General features: G+C 50.9%; 1 pseudogene; it reads left to right on the top strand.

Annotated features, from left to right (window-relative positions):
- The first annotated feature begins 2647 nt into the window (after positions 1-2647).
- LOC128777548 (U2 spliceosomal RNA) lies at positions 2648-2749 on the top strand (annotated as a pseudogene).
- The last annotated feature ends 12575 nt before the right edge of the window (positions 2750-15324 follow it).

The raw sequence follows: 15324 nt of genomic DNA on the forward strand, positions 1-15324 counted from the left end.
CCTTTTCCTGTGCCCTCTGGCACGTGTACATCCACGGAAGCACCTGAAGGAAAGGAGAAGTCGAAGTCGCTCCTGAACGCCCCGTCCTCTGGGGCAGCCCTAGTGTCCTCACTCGTGGGGGTCGGGTCTCAGGGAGCAAAGCTCCTTCGTGGCACCTGCTGGGCCCGCCAGCTGCAGAGTTCCCACATAAAGGTCCCAGGGCTCTGGGGCCCGGGGGCTCAGCGTCCACCTCCTTTGGGCCAGGCTGCCCCCCAGTGCCACTCCATGCTCGGCAGAGTTTTCCCCCGTGGCCGACTGACCAAGGGACACTTTAGCCACCAGACAACGGTCCCCGGGGGATTAGAAACGGCCAACAATATCAAGGTCTTCACCTCACTTTTCTGGAGCCACGAAAGCCTTGTGGGTGCACCTGTGTCAGCAGCCAGGCCTGGCTCTGCAAAGAGGCTCCTTGGAGAATTTTGGACTTTCCGCCAGGCGGGGGGTTTCCCTGGCGACCCCTCGCTGCAGGTGACCTGGAGCCACCGGGGCTGGTGGGGGCGGCCTGTGAGACCCACGGAGGGGCCGGGCAAGGGGCCCCGCCCTGCCTTCGGCTGGTCACTCCTCTCGTGGGGCTGAGCCTCGCTCCGTGCCTCGGCGAGCCACCGGGCACGGCGACATGCCTGCCCCTTGATGGGCCATCTGAGCCTCTGTCCTCACCTGCGAGGCGTCTCTTCCTCCAGCACGGTCATTTTATGTTTCAGACACGGCTAGCCCACCCTGCACCACGCCCTGTTGTGGGCACGTGGCAATCACACTCAATCTCAGAACCGCCCTGTGAGGTCAGCGTTACTACCCCCATTCTACACATGAGGGGGGTGAGGATCAGAGAGGCTAAGGAACTTGACCAAAGTCACACGGCAAGTAAATAGCCGTGGATGGATAGTGTCTGGGCCCATGCTCTCAGCACACAGGACACTCCTCACGTGCCCAGGCCATGTTGGGTATGTCAGCTGCAGAGAGGGGGGAACGCTTCCTGTGTGAAGTGCCCACAGATTGGGGATGAGCGAGGTCCCTGCGGCAGGGTAGGGTGGGGCCTAGAGGGACCTGCTCCTTGGCCACTTGGCCTCGGCTCCCTCAAAGAAGCCCGGACACAGTGATCTTCTCTCCTGCCGCAGAGGGACGCTTCAGTCCAAGTGGTTCCCTGGAAAGGGCTAGGCTCCCAGCGGTAAGGAGGTACGAGGTCCCTCAGGAGCCTTAGAACACCAGCCCAGGCCTCGGCTCGGGGACCAGGGCAGGAGGGGCCCTGGGACCTGTCCCCTGGGGACTTCCCAGCTGGTGGGGTATCAGGGCAGGTTCAGTCTCCTGGTGACACTCTGTCTTTCGGCCACCAGCTAGCTGTGTGACCCTTTCTGGGTCTCAGTTTGCCCATGAAAGATGCTCCACATCATTACTCATTAGGGGGTGCAAATTAAAGCCAAATGAGATACCACCGCACCCCCAGTAGGAGAGCCATTATCAAAAGACAGAAAAGAAAGTGTTAGCGAAACCCTGGAGAAATCAGAATGCTCCTATACTGATGGCAGAATGCAAAATGGTGCCTCCACTGAGAAGAAGGTTGGCTGATTCAAGAAGTTTCTTAATAAGTTAATTTTTTTTAAGATTTGATTTTATATTATTTTTAATTAATTAATTTGTTTCATTTTTAGAGAAAGAGAGAGAGAGAGAGAGAGGCAGAGAGAGAGGGAGACACAGAATCTGAAGCAGGTCCAGGCTCTGAGCTGTCAGCACAGAGCCCGACGCGGGGCTCGAACCCACAAAATGAGAGATCATGACCTGAGCCAAAGTCGGATGCTTAACCAACTGAGCCACCCAGGAGCCCCTTAAGATTTTATTTTTAAGTAATCACATCCAGTGTGAGGCTGGAACCCACAACCCTGAGATCAAGAGTTGCATGCTCCATTGACTGAGCCAGCTGGGGGCCCCAATATGCTAAGTTCTTAAATAAGAATTACCATATGACCCAACCGGTCCCTTCCCAGATATACCCCCCAAGAACGGAAAGGAGTTGTTCAAACAAAAATGGGTACACAAATGCTCACAGCAGCATTACTCACCACAGCTAAAGGGTGGAAATAACCCAGATATTCATCTACAGAAGAATGGATCAATCAAATGTGGTCTGTCCACAACAGAATTATTCAGCCATGAAAAAAGATGAAGTGTTGACATGCATTACAATGTGGATACACCTCAAAAACATTATGCTAAGTGAAATAAGGCAGACATCAAAGGCCACTTATTGTATGATTTCATTTATATGAAATACCCAGAGGAGGCAAATCCACAGAGGGGATTGGGGCTGGGGGGAAGGGGTAAGGAGATTGCTGATGGGTATGGAGTTACCATTTGGAGTGACGGAAAGTTCTGCAAATAGACAGTGACGGTTACACAACATTACAAGATACTAATCACCGTTGCATTATCAACTTCCATAAAAATTATTAATTTTATGCGTATCTTACTACAAATAAAAATGCTAAAAATCAATCGGACATATTTGTGTGGGTCTATTCCTGGGTTCTCTACTCTGTTGCATTGATCTGTGTGTCTATCCCTCCACCAGTACCACACGGTCTTGACTACTGTAACTATATAATAAATCCAGTAGATTGCTTCTCGGCCTTTTGGCTAAGATCAAGTGTAGTATGATAAATCCAGTAGACCATCTCCTCCCATTTTATCCTTTGTTTTCAAAATTGTTTCAGTTTCTCTAGTTCCTTTGATTTACCATATACATTTTAGAATAATTCTATTTATAAAAGATCTTTCCAGGGTTTTGATAGGAATTGCATTAAATCTATACATCAATTTGAAAAAACAGGAAAAAAGGGGGTGCCGGGGTGGCTCAGTAGGTTAAGTGTCTGACTTCAGCTCAGTTCATGATCTCACAGTTTGTGGGTTCGAGCCCCGTGTCAGGCTCTGTGCTGACAGCTCGGAGTCTAGAGCCTCCCTCCCATTCTGTCTCCCTCTCTGCAGCCCTCCACACTCTGTCTCTCTCTCAAAAATAAATAAACATTAAGAAATTAAAAAAAAACTCTATATATCAATTTGAGGGCAATTGACATCTGGGTATTGCAATCCATGAACATGGTATGTCTCTCCATTTATACAGAGCTTCATTGATTTCTTTCATCAGGGTTTTGTAGTTTTCAGCAAACAAGTCTTAAACATGTTTTGTTAGACTTACACCTAAGCACTTACTTTTGCGCAAGTGTAAATAGTTTTGTGATTCTACTTCTGGTGTCCACCTGTTTGCTCATTATTAGCATACAAATGCTTTTTTTGCATATTCATCTTGTATCCTACAACCTTGCCGAACTCCCTCTATTGGTTCTAGAAGTTTTAGGGTTTTGTTTTGTTTTGTTATAGAATCTTTGGGATTTTCTACAAACAAAATCATGTCATCTGGAAACAGAACACTTTTACCTCTTCCTTCCCAATCTATATGCCTGTTAAATTCCTTGCCTTGCCTTACTGCACTGCCTAGAACTTCCAGCACTATGTTGAATAAAAAATGGTGAGAGGGGCGCCTGGGTGGCTCAGTCAGTTAGGCATCTGACTCTTGATTTCGGCTCAGGTCATGATCTCATAGTTCATGAGTTCGACCGTAGCATTGGGTTCTCTGCAGTCAGCACAGAACCCACTTCGGATCTTCTGTCCCCTTCTCTCTCTGCCCTTCCCTCCTTTGCTCATGCTTTTTCTCTCTAAAATAAGTAAACATTAAAACAAAACAAAGAGACAAAAAAGTGGTGAGAATGGACATCCTTGCCTTGTTCCTGATCTCAGAGAGAATGTCTCCAGTCTAGCACATTAAGTATAATGTTAGCTGCAGGTTTTTTGGTAAGTTTTCTTTATCAATTTTAGAAAGCCCCTTTCTATTCCTATATTTATGAGAGTTTTTATCATGAATGTGTGTCAAAATTGTCAGATGCTTTTTCTGCATTGATCAATATGATCATGTGATTTTTCTCTTTTTTTTTAGGACTTTTAAAAAAGATTAATTTATTTTTGAGAGAGAGGGAAATAAACAGAGCATAAGCAGAGGAGGGGCAGAGAGAGAGAAACAGAGAGAGAGAGAATCCAAAGCAGGCTCCAGGCTCTGAGCTGTCAGCACAGAGCCCAACGAGAGGCTCAAACTCACAAGTTGTGAGTTCATGACCTGAGCCAAAGTTGGATGTTCAACTGACTGAGCCACCCAGGCACCCCTTCTCCCTTTTTTGTCTTTGTCAGTCTTGCTAGATGTGTATTGATTTTTCAAAAAAATTTCTCAGAGAATCAGCTCTATTTCATGGATTTTTTTCTATTATTTTCTGTTTTCACTTTTATTGATTTTTGCTCTTATTTTGACTATTTCTTTTTTTCTGCTTGCTTTGGTTTTATTTTTCTCTTTTCCTTATTATTTTTAGAGAGAGAGAGAGCACACAAGTGTGGGAGAGGGACAGAGGGAGAGAGAGAATCTTAAGCAGGCTCCACACTCAGCACAGAGCCCGATGTGGGGCTCGATCCCACAACCCTGGGATCGCGACTTGAATTGAAATCAAGAGTCAGGCATTCAACCAACTGAGCCACCCAGGCACCCCTGCTCCTTTTCTTCTAAGTCCTTGATGTGGGTGCATAGACTTTTGGTTTGAGAGGTTTCCTCTTTCCGAGGTCTGCATGAGTGCCACAACATTCTCTTAGCTCTGTTTACCTGCATCTCACAATACTGGGTATGTTGCTGTGTTCGTTTTCATTCAGTTCAATGTGTTTCTCTTTAGCTCAGGGATTATTTAGAAGCGTGGTGTTTAGTTTTCACGTGATTGGAGACTTTTCTGTCAGCCCTCTGCTATTAATTTCTAGTTTGACTCCAGTGTGATCGGAAAACACATTTTATACGATTCCACTTTTTTTTAAGTTTGTTGGGGTTTGTTTTATGACCCAGGATACAGTCTGTCTTGGTACACAACTGTGGACACTTGAAAAGAAAGTGTGTGTGCTGCTGTTGGGTGGAGTGTTCTGTAAATGTTGATTAGATGTTGGCTATTAGCTGATGGTGACGTAGGGTTTCTCTACGCCTTTGCTGAGAGAGGGATGCTGATGTCTCCAGTTACCTTGTGGATTTCTCTCTTCCTTTCAGTTCTATTTGGGTTGCCATATATGTTTTTCAGCTCGATTGTTTGTTGCATACATGTCTAGGCTTTCACGAATTCCTGCTGGATTAACTGTTTCATCACTATAAATGGTGAAAGGGTCCATTTTCATTGTTCTGGTCATTTTCTTTGCTTTGAAATGTACTTTAATATAAGATGGCCATGCTGTTTTCTTCTGATCAATGTTTGCATGATACATCTTTTCCCATCCATCCTGTGACTTCCCATCTACCTACATTGTTATAGTTGAGGTGAAGTTCTTGTACACAGCATATAGTTGGTCATTTAAAAAACTCTACTCTGCCAAACCAGGCTTTTAACTGGTATACTTAGAAAATCGACATTTAATGTAATTATTGATGCGTTGGGACTTAAATCCTCTGCTTTACGTTTGTTTTCTGTGCCTTCTCTCTGCTTTTTATTTCACTGTTTTCTTTTTCCTGCCTTCCTGTAGGTTATCTGAACTTTTTGGAGTCCCATTGTGATTTGTCTATTGTATCTTCTTGTATAGATTGTTTGTGGTTGCTTCAGGTATGATATTCTCTATACATAAATTATCACAGTCTACCGGTGTCGACATTTTACCAATTTGAGTAAAGTGTAGAAACCTCACCTGACTCTATCCTTTTAGCATCCCCATTTATAATGTAATTGTCTTAAATATTTCTTCTGAGTACATTTAGAACCAGTGTGATAATCTTTGCTTCCACTGTCAGACATAAATCTGTAAAACTCAAAAGAAGAAGGAAAATGGATTTACCCACATTTTTACTCTCTTCATTGTTCCTCTTTCCTTATTGATGTCCAGAATTCCTTCTTTAGTAATTTCCTTACTGGTTGGGTGGGTTTTGTTTTTTTTGGTTTTGTTTTGTTTTTTCCTGTTTGGGTATTCTTTTAGGGTCAGTCTGCTGGTGACAAATCCTTTTCGTTTTCCTTTATCGGAGAACGTCTTGGCTCCTCCTTCATTTCTGAAGGAACTTGTCGCCGGATACAGAACTCTGGGTTAGCAGTTCTCCTTTCTCAACGCCTGAAAAATGGTTCTGAAATTTGGTGTCATTTGAACTGTTTTTCCTATTATAGGTATGACGTCAGATCTCACTGCTTTCAAGACTTCCTCATCTTCAGTTTTCACAAGTTTTACTGTGATGTGTCTCGGTGTGAATTTCTTTGGGTTTGTCCTATTTGGGATTTGTTCAGCTTCCTGAATCTCTAGGGCTTTTTGACTTTTGCCAAAATTTGAGACTTTTCCAGACATCGTTTCTTCAAGCACTTTTCAGGCCCGTGCTCTTTCTCTCCTCCTTCTGGGGTGGCAATGATGAATCCTGTGATGGAGTCACCCAGGTCCCTTGGGCTCCATTCACTCTCCTCAGTATATTGTGTCTGTGTTGTTCAGACTGGGTACCTCTGTTCTGTCTTCCAGTTCACCGATTCTTTCTTCCAATCCCTCCATGGAGTTATACATTTTTTTTAAATTTTTAGTTATTTAGTTGTTATATATGTAGCTATTATATTTTCATTTCATTTTCACTGGTCTCTTCTTTGTATTTTCTGTTTCTTGTCAAGACTTTTTCTCGACTGAAACTTGCTATTTTTCCATTTGTTTCTCACGTGTTTGTAATTGTTCACTGAAGCATTAAAATTTTTTTTAATGTTTATTTATTTTTGAGAGAGACAGAATGCAAGTGGGGGAGGGGCGGTGAGAGAAGGAAACACAGAATCCGGAGCAGGATCCAGGTTCCGAGCTGTCAGCACAGAGCCTGACGTGGGGCTCGAACTCACGAACCTCGAGATCATGACCTGAGCCGAAGTCGGACGCTTAACCGGCTGAGCCACCCAGGTGCCCCAACATTGCTATTTTAAAAGCATGTATTAAATACACACTCGTCCGTCCTGTGCGTGGCTGCCTAGGTGGTGTTTGCTTTGACAGAAGGTTCTGAGCTTTCTTCGCTTCCATTTTCGAGCAAGAGGCATCGGTGGGGGGACACCAGCGTGCTCCCTGCTGCAGACCCCAGGTGAGCCAGGTGCGCGTGCAGCGTGAAGTGCATGAGCATTTCTTTAGCACCTGCTCTGTGCCAGGCAGTGGTCCAGGAGAGCAAAACTGACCAAACTCCCTGCCCAGGAAGCTCCTACTCTGGCAGGAGACTATAAGCAAGTGACCCACACTGCACCCGGGGGTGGTGGGTGCAGAGGAGGAAAACAGAGCAGGACAGAAGAGACAAAGGGGCCCGGGGCAGGCGGGGCCAGTGTCTACAGAAGTGAAGCAGCCTGAGCAGACAACTCTGAATAAAGATCCTGAGTAGGGGTGCCTGGGCGGGGGGGGGGGGGGGGTCCGAGTGGAGAGTTCTCTCTGTGGCTCCCCACTCACAGCCCCCCACCACCTTCGGCCCTCCCTGGCATTCCACTCCCAGGACCAAGGTCAAGCTTGGGCGTCCATCGAACACACCGGGAGCAGGAGCCCACCGCTTTGAGGCCCCTCAGCCCCTGGAGGGAACACAGCGTGGGTGTGGGTTTCAAGGGTTTAGCGAGCAGAGCCCCCCTGTCCCCTCGGCACCTTCCCTGTGCCAGGCCAGTGGCGGCGCAGGACCTTCCCGTGTGGCCCCGGCCCTCAGCGGCTTCTCCTCTGCCAGGCCTTCTACCCAGAGCCGAGGGGTGGGCGGTGGGGCATCAGAAGGACCCCGGGTCTGAGCCTCACCCCTGGACGTGGACCTGGTCAGCCGCGGGTGTGTACCCAGAGCCCTCACTCCTGGGGGGGTGGAAAGCACACCACAAGCGGCTGGCACCACAGAAAAGCCCAGAAGGAGACACGCCGGGCGCTGAACAAAGGGGGAAGCACGCTGGGGCAGCTGGGGTCTCGGCAGGGGCTTCCCACAGACAGCCCCACACGGCGGGGCTGTGACAGACGACGGCACGGCAGGACCCCTGATGTGGACTCAGATGGGAAGTGATGCCTGAGCCCTGACGGCAGATGGGGCCAGTGGAGCCGGCACAGGGGGCCCCGGAGAAACGTGTCGTCCTGACCCAGTGGGGGTCATGGTCTCTCATGTGAAGATTCCCCTTTGCCAAGACGCGCCTTCCCTGCTGGCCGCCCCAGGCAGCCCTCATGGCCCTTCCTCTGAGCCCCGGCTCAGCCTAACCTCCCCTCGCCCCCCACCCCTGTCCTCGGGCCCCTGCCCGCCTGGCCTCTGCCAGGGCCCGTCCCGGAGCAGGGCCACACCGTGCTCGCCGAGAGGACAAGGGGATGAGCCTCCCACCCGGCCAGGTATGGGGGATGGGGAGCCAGCCCAGGAAGTGCTTGTGGCCCAGTGCTGGGGAGAGCGGAACCCTTCTGAAAAGGGGGGCAGGGTGCTCCACAGCATGAACGGGAAAACACAGAAGGCGCCCCCGAACCAGCGTCCCAGCCTCCCCCCACCCCTGCCCCCCAGGGCAGACCCTGGCCACTCACTGGCCCTGCCGGGTGTCTGGTGGCGGGGACCCTGAGCCACGCAGTTGTGGACACACTGAGACCAGTGTCCCCCGGGGACATCACTCCCAAAGCACATGGCGGGAGCTGGCCCGTCCCTACCTGCCTCTGTCCTGCCGAGTCTGCGGAGAACAAAGGACAGATGTGACCCGCTTCACGGTTGCAGGGGAGGCCCCTGCTGATTATGAGGAGGAAGGGTCGGAAACCACCAAAGTGTCCCTCGACAGAAGCAGGTTAGCGGCCACACAGAGCTCTCCACAGACGCTGGACAAGCCGGCAGGGGAGACAGGGCGTGAGCACCTGCCCGTGAGCATTAACTAACTGCTGTGCGTGGTGACCCAGTGTGTTCGGGGCGACTGATGATTGTGGAGAACACAGAAGGAAGGACGCTTCTGCATCTGGAAGGATCCATAGCCCATGTGAGCCCTGGGTCACTGGTGGGGTGGGGTTCACTGTGCAATCAGGATACTTCAGTATGGCTGGAGCTTTGTAACATGCATCTATATTCATTTTTCTGTAAAAGGTAGAGGATAAAAGGTAATGGAAAATATTCACAAGACCAATCAAAACATCAAATAATTAGAAATAAAGATAAGAAACGTGCAGCACCCACTTTATTTAAAACGCAGCAAGAGGGGCCCCTGGGTGGCTCAGCTGGTTGAGCGTCTGACCCTTGATTTCAGCTCAGGTCATGGTCCCAGGGTCGTGGGATTGAGCCCCAAGCTGGGCTCCGTGCTGAGTGTGGAGTCTGCTTAAGATTCTCTGTCCCTCTGCCCCTTCCTTGTGCACGCGCACACACACACACACACACACACACACACTGTCTGTCAAATAAAAAATTAAATAAAATAAAAAGAAGAAAGAAACAGAAAGGTAGACCATTTTCCTGGATTTAATTTCTTTAAATATTTTTTTAACGTTTCATTTTTTTCTTGAGAGAGAGAGAACATGAGTGGGGAGGGGCAGAGAGAGAGGGAGACATAGAATCGGAAACAGGCTCCAGGCCCTGAGCTGTCAGCCCGGAGCCCGACGCGGGGCTCAAACTCACGGACCGCGAGATCAGACCGGAGCCGAAGTCGGACGCTCAACCGCCTGAGCCACCCAGGCGTCCCCTTAATTTTCTTGACTGTGGATCCACAGCCCAGCGAACCCAGGACCAGCACGTGGCACCGGGATTCCGAGGTCCCCTTTGGGATTCCTGAACACTGGACGGTGCAGATACATGGCCTGTGCACAGGTAGCAGGCGCCTCGCACTTGATGCCCGTAAATGTGCCGTAAGGACGCTGCCTCTGCATAATGCAGGTTAGCAGAGTGAGTGGAGGTGTCATCGTGGCGCGTGTCCCCCCCAGTCGCCCGGCAGCCCCATTCCCAAGGCCCCCATCCCCCGCGGCAGCCCCGGATGGGGTGCTGTTGAGAAGGGGCACACTTCTGGGGCTGGCTGTCTCTAGGAACCTCATCCCCAGGCGGGGGTTGGGGGGCGGCCAGTGGAATCCCCACTTCAGCCAGGAGAGGGGGATGTCTGGTCACTTTTGCGGGTGGCGTGTGCTTACGCTTACACACAGCTTGGAAGGGCATTTTTCACTCCCAGTCACAGAGTGGCCTTGTCTGGGGTCGTCGGTGTGCAGCAGGAGCACACGGGGCCCGGCCAGCTCTAAGGTGTCCGGGCCGCCTTCTCTCCCTTACGCGCATCCGTCACTGAAGCTCTGAACCCACAGTTGTTCGTTCCGGTGGCCGCCGTGCCCAGCCTGGGGCCAGCGGCCAGCAGCTCCTCCCTGCTTTCGGAAATACGGTCACACGGAGCCTTGCGAACAAGGTCTGGTGGCCAGATTGGCCCAGGACATGCTTGTGCCTGTCCTCTGCTTGGGGATTCGTGACTCCCTGCAATGTATAAAGTCTCTGAGAAGTCCTGCGGGAGACGTGCCAAGCCCTCCATCTGCCCAAACGTACTTAGCAGAGAATGTTCCCCTCACAGTGCATTTAAAAGCACTACATGTGAAATTGTGTTCACAGAGCTCCGGGGAATCAGCTCCAGAGCGTCGGGTGGTGACTGGGCTCAGCCTCTCCCCCGCCCCCCAACCCCACTTGCCATCTAGGGAGGTGTCAAGTCTGCGAGCTCCCGTATCCAGGGGCCGTTTCTGTGTCGCCTCCTTCTGAATGATCTGCAGGCAGCCAGGAGTTCCCCACTGACATCTGGAGAAAAAGTTGGACACTCACACCCTGTTGCTTCCCAGACGCTGCTTCAGGGGACTCCTGCCGCCACCTGCCCCCGGCCAACAGGCGAATCAGGTGAGTCTCATGCCAGGCCCCCCTCTCTCGGCTTCATTCGCCCCAGGTTCCCCTCCGGTTGCCTGGCGTGGGGCCCCGAGCCCCTCCTGCTACTCCCAAGGCCACGGCAGCAACACAGGACAGCGTGAAGGCTGGTGTGGGGTGGGGGCGTCTCTCACCGTTGCCAGGATCCAAGTGTCAAACCTGGTCGACGCCCTGGAACCGGGGTGGGATCCACCCCCAGACCCAGCTGGGCCGGGGGCCACCTGGAGTCTGCTGGAGGCCCCCAGGCCCCAAAGCATCTGAACCCACTGAGGATCAAGCGGCGGGTGACCCTGCCAGGCCAGAAGAGGGTGTCAGCGGCCATGTGAGAGTCACCACCCGGCCAAGCGGGGCCTAATCACATAGCCCCTGTGGCTCAGAGGGTGGAGGGGCTCCCAACAAGAGTGTCAGTGGGCACCAAACCTGTGGGTGCCCTGGCCATGGAAAGGCAGGGGTAGCAGGCAGCCTGGTCTGGGTTGGGCGGGGCTAGAGAGGTTCGGGCTCAGCGAGTAATTCCCGTGGAGCTGGAGAAGGCCTGTGTTAGGTCCTGCCCTTTGCTCCCACGTGGAACCTTCCACATGTGGGATCCTAGGCTTCCTGGGGTTTCCCTGGGTGAGCACAGGTGTCCAGAGGTCCACCCAGGCCTGGCACCCGTGGCCAGCAGAATGAGCCTGCGCACCTCAGGGTCTGATCTCAGGGGGTGGCCTTGGGGACTGAGCTGGTCACCAAGAGGCCAGCACCTCTGAGGCCTGTTTCCATTCCAGCAGGGTGTCCTCTCTCTGTTCCCCGCTCCGGGCAGCCACCACGGGGCACACGGGGACCCCAAGACTGACAGGAAGGCACCTGCCGTGGGGGCATCCCGGGCCACATCCGTGCTTGTCCTCCCACCCCGGGCAGAACCTTCCGTGAGCCTCTGCCTCACCGCTGCCCCTGCCCGCCAGGGTGCTCCTCCTGCTGGCTGGGCCCAACAGTGAGCACACCGTCTCTCCATGGAGCCCCCAGCCCCTTCTGGGAGCAGGAACAGTGTGGACAGGTCAGGGGTTCAGGCGCGATGCTGGGCCAGGCGGTAACTGCTCCTGGCCCTGTGATGATTTTCACTCTGGCATCTTTGTTAAAAAACGAAACTACGCTAAATAAAAGGAGGGAAAAGCGACAAAGACAATTTCCATTTAAAAAACTTAGAATTATATAAGCTATAATGTCTGTATTGCCCAAAGCAACCTACAGGCTCAAAGTAATCTCTAGCAAAACTCCGACGGCCTCTTTCACGGAAATAGAGAAAATGATCTAAAATGTGAACGGAACCACAAAGGACCCCAAACAGCCAAAGCAATCTTGAAGAACAAAGCTGGAGGCATCACCCGTCTTGATTTTAAACTATATCACAGAGCTGTAGTCGTTAAAACAGCTTGATATCGGCCTAAAAACAAACACACAGATCAGTAGACAGACACAGAAAAGAGAACGCAGAAATAAAGCCACGCATACATGGCCAATTAGCTTATGACAAAGGAGCCAAGAATACACACTGGGGAAGGGACGGTCTTCAATCAGCGGTGCTGGGAAAACCCGGCTGCCACATGCAGAAGAATGAAACCGGACCCCTATCTTATACCATCCACAAAAATCAAGTCAAAATGGATTAAAGACTTGAATGTGGGGCGCCTGGGTGGCTCAGTTGGTTAAGCATCCGGCTTGCTCAGGTCATGATCTCACGGTTCGTGGGTTCAAGTCCCGTGTCGGGCTGTGTGCTGACAGCTCGGAGCCTGGAGCCTGCTTCTGATTCTGTGTCTCCTTCTCTCCCTGCCCCTCCCCTGCTCATGCTCGGTCTTTCCCTCTCAAAAATAAATAAACATTTAAAAAAGTTAAAAAATATCTTTTAAAAGACTCAAATTTAAGACCTGAAACCATAAAACCCCACATTTGTGAATTCCGTGTCGATAAGGTGTTAATATTCCAAATATATAAGGAACGCATATAATTCAATAGCAATAAAACAATCTTATTTTATTTTATTTATTTTTTTTTTTAAATTTTTTTTTTAACGTTTATTTATTTTTGAGACAGAGAGAGACAGAGCATGAACGGGGGAGGGTCACAGAGAGAAGGAGACACAGAATCCGAAACAGGCTCCAGGCTCTGAGCTGTCAGCACAGAGCCCGACGCGGGGCTCGAACCCACGGACCGTGAGATCATGACCTGAGCCGAAGTCGGACACTCAACCAACTGAGCCACCCAGGCGCCCCAAAACAATCTTATTTTAAAAATGGGCAGCAGATCTGAACAGTACATCTTTTTTCACCGAAAACCTACAGATGTCCAACAGGTACATAAAAAGATGCTCAACATCACTCATCAGGGAAACGCAAACCAAAACCACAACGAGCTCACCCTACATCTTCAGAATGGCTAGAATCAAAAAGACAAGAGACGTAGGTGTCGGTGAGGATGTGGAGAAAAGGGAACCCTTGTGCACTTCTGACGGGAACGCAAACTGGTGCAGCCTCTGTGGAGAACAGTGTGGAGGTTCCTCAAAAAGTTAAAGACAGAACCCTACGAGCCAGCAGTCCCACTTCTGGAGATGCATCCAAAGAAAACGAAAATTCGAAAACATATCCGCACCGTCCCCACCCCCGTGCTCACCGCAGCTTTGGTTGCAACAGCCAAGACATGGAAACACCCTAAGTGCCCAGCGATGGATGAATGGATAGCGAAAACATTGTGTAGATGCACCGTGGAATATTACCGTAAAAAAGAAGGAAATCTTGCCATTTGCAATCTTGCCATGGACCTTGAGGACGTTATGCTCACTGAAATAAGACAGAGAAAGACAGATACCATACGATCTCTCTTCTCTATGTGGAATCTGAAACACACACACACACACACACACACACACACACACACACACACCCTGAGCACGTAGATACAGAGAACAGGTTAAAGGTTGTCAAAAGGCACAAACTTACAAAGTAAGCAAGTCATGGGAATGTAACACGCAGCATGACGGCTATAGTTAACGACACTATATTGCAAAAAAAAAAAGTCATAATTTTAGAACAGTTTTATATTTACAGAAAATTCGCAGACCTGGTGATACACGGTTCCCATAAACCCCGGAGCTTCCGCATTATTAACTCCTTGTGTTTGTGTTCGTGCGACAGCTTGGTTACAATTAATGAGCCAATACTGATAGAGTGTTAACTAAACGAATACACCACAGTTTAGTCCCATTTTCTTAGTTTTCCCCCCGATTCCCTTCTCTGTCCCGAGATCCCGCGTGACATTTCCCCATCAGGTCCCCTGAGGCTCCTCTCGGCCGTGATGGTGTTTTGGACTTTCTTTGCATTTGAGGACTATGACAGTTTTCGGAACTTCTAGGCAGGTATTTTTTTAATACATAATTTTCTTTTTTTTTTAAGTTTATTTATTTTGAGAGACACACACACACACAGAGAGAGAGAGAGAGAGAGAGAGAGAATCCCAAGCAGGCTCTACACCATCAGCAGAACCCCATGTGGGGCTCAGACTCACAAACTGTGAGATCATGACCTGAGCTGAAATCAAGAATGGGACGCTTAACTGACAGAGCCCCCCAGGCGCCCCCGTGGGCAGGTATTTTGTAGGGTGTCCCTCAACTGGAATCTTCCGGTGATTTTCTCATGGGTAGAGGTAGGGGTCATGGGCTGTTGGCAGGAAGGCCACGGAGGTCACGTCGTGTCCAGGGGACATGCAGTCAAGGCAGGCCGTCACTGTTGAAGTCAACCCTGGGCACCCGGCAGAGCCCTGCAGAGTTACACCCCAGCCTCCCCGATTCTGCGACTTTTCACGGGGAAGTCGTCACCAGGCCCACACCCAAACTGGGAGAAAGGGAGTTATGCCCCCTCCCCAGGTGTTTCCCCAACTTCTGCCCAGCACCATAACCGTCCCGAGGGGCAGCCGCTGCCGGGTGGTCCCCTGCCTCTGGGCACAGCCCCTGCGCAATCCCCAGAAGGGCCCAAATGAGCCCCTCCGACCACGGCCTCCCATCGGGTGTCCCCGGGCCTGTCCCACCTGCAGTAAATGCCCTCTGCCTCCTTTTGCCTCACCCCTACTCTGGATGCCACTCCGCCCACGGGCTACCTAGCCTCCACAGATCTTCCTCGCCCTGAGCTTTGCCTGTCCTGCATCCTCCTGCTGGAGCCCTGCCTCCACCCCCGGCCTGGGAGCACCAAGCCCTCTAAACCCCGCCCCTGAGTCCCTCCCCCCACCCTCCCCCACTGGGCCCCCAACCCCCATCCATCAGGAACAACCCCACTGTCCCCCCCATGAGCCCGCACCCTTCACCCCCTGACAATGAGGGTTTTCTCGCCCCTCCCCCGCGCCTCCCCGCCCCCGCACGTCACGTC

Source organism: Panthera pardus, unplaced genomic scaffold, assembly GCF_024362965.1.
Source record: "Panthera pardus isolate Hobbes unplaced genomic scaffold, ASM2436296v1 HiC_scaffold_16, whole genome shotgun sequence".
Lineage (NCBI taxonomy): Eukaryota > Metazoa > Chordata > Mammalia > Carnivora > Felidae > Panthera > Panthera pardus.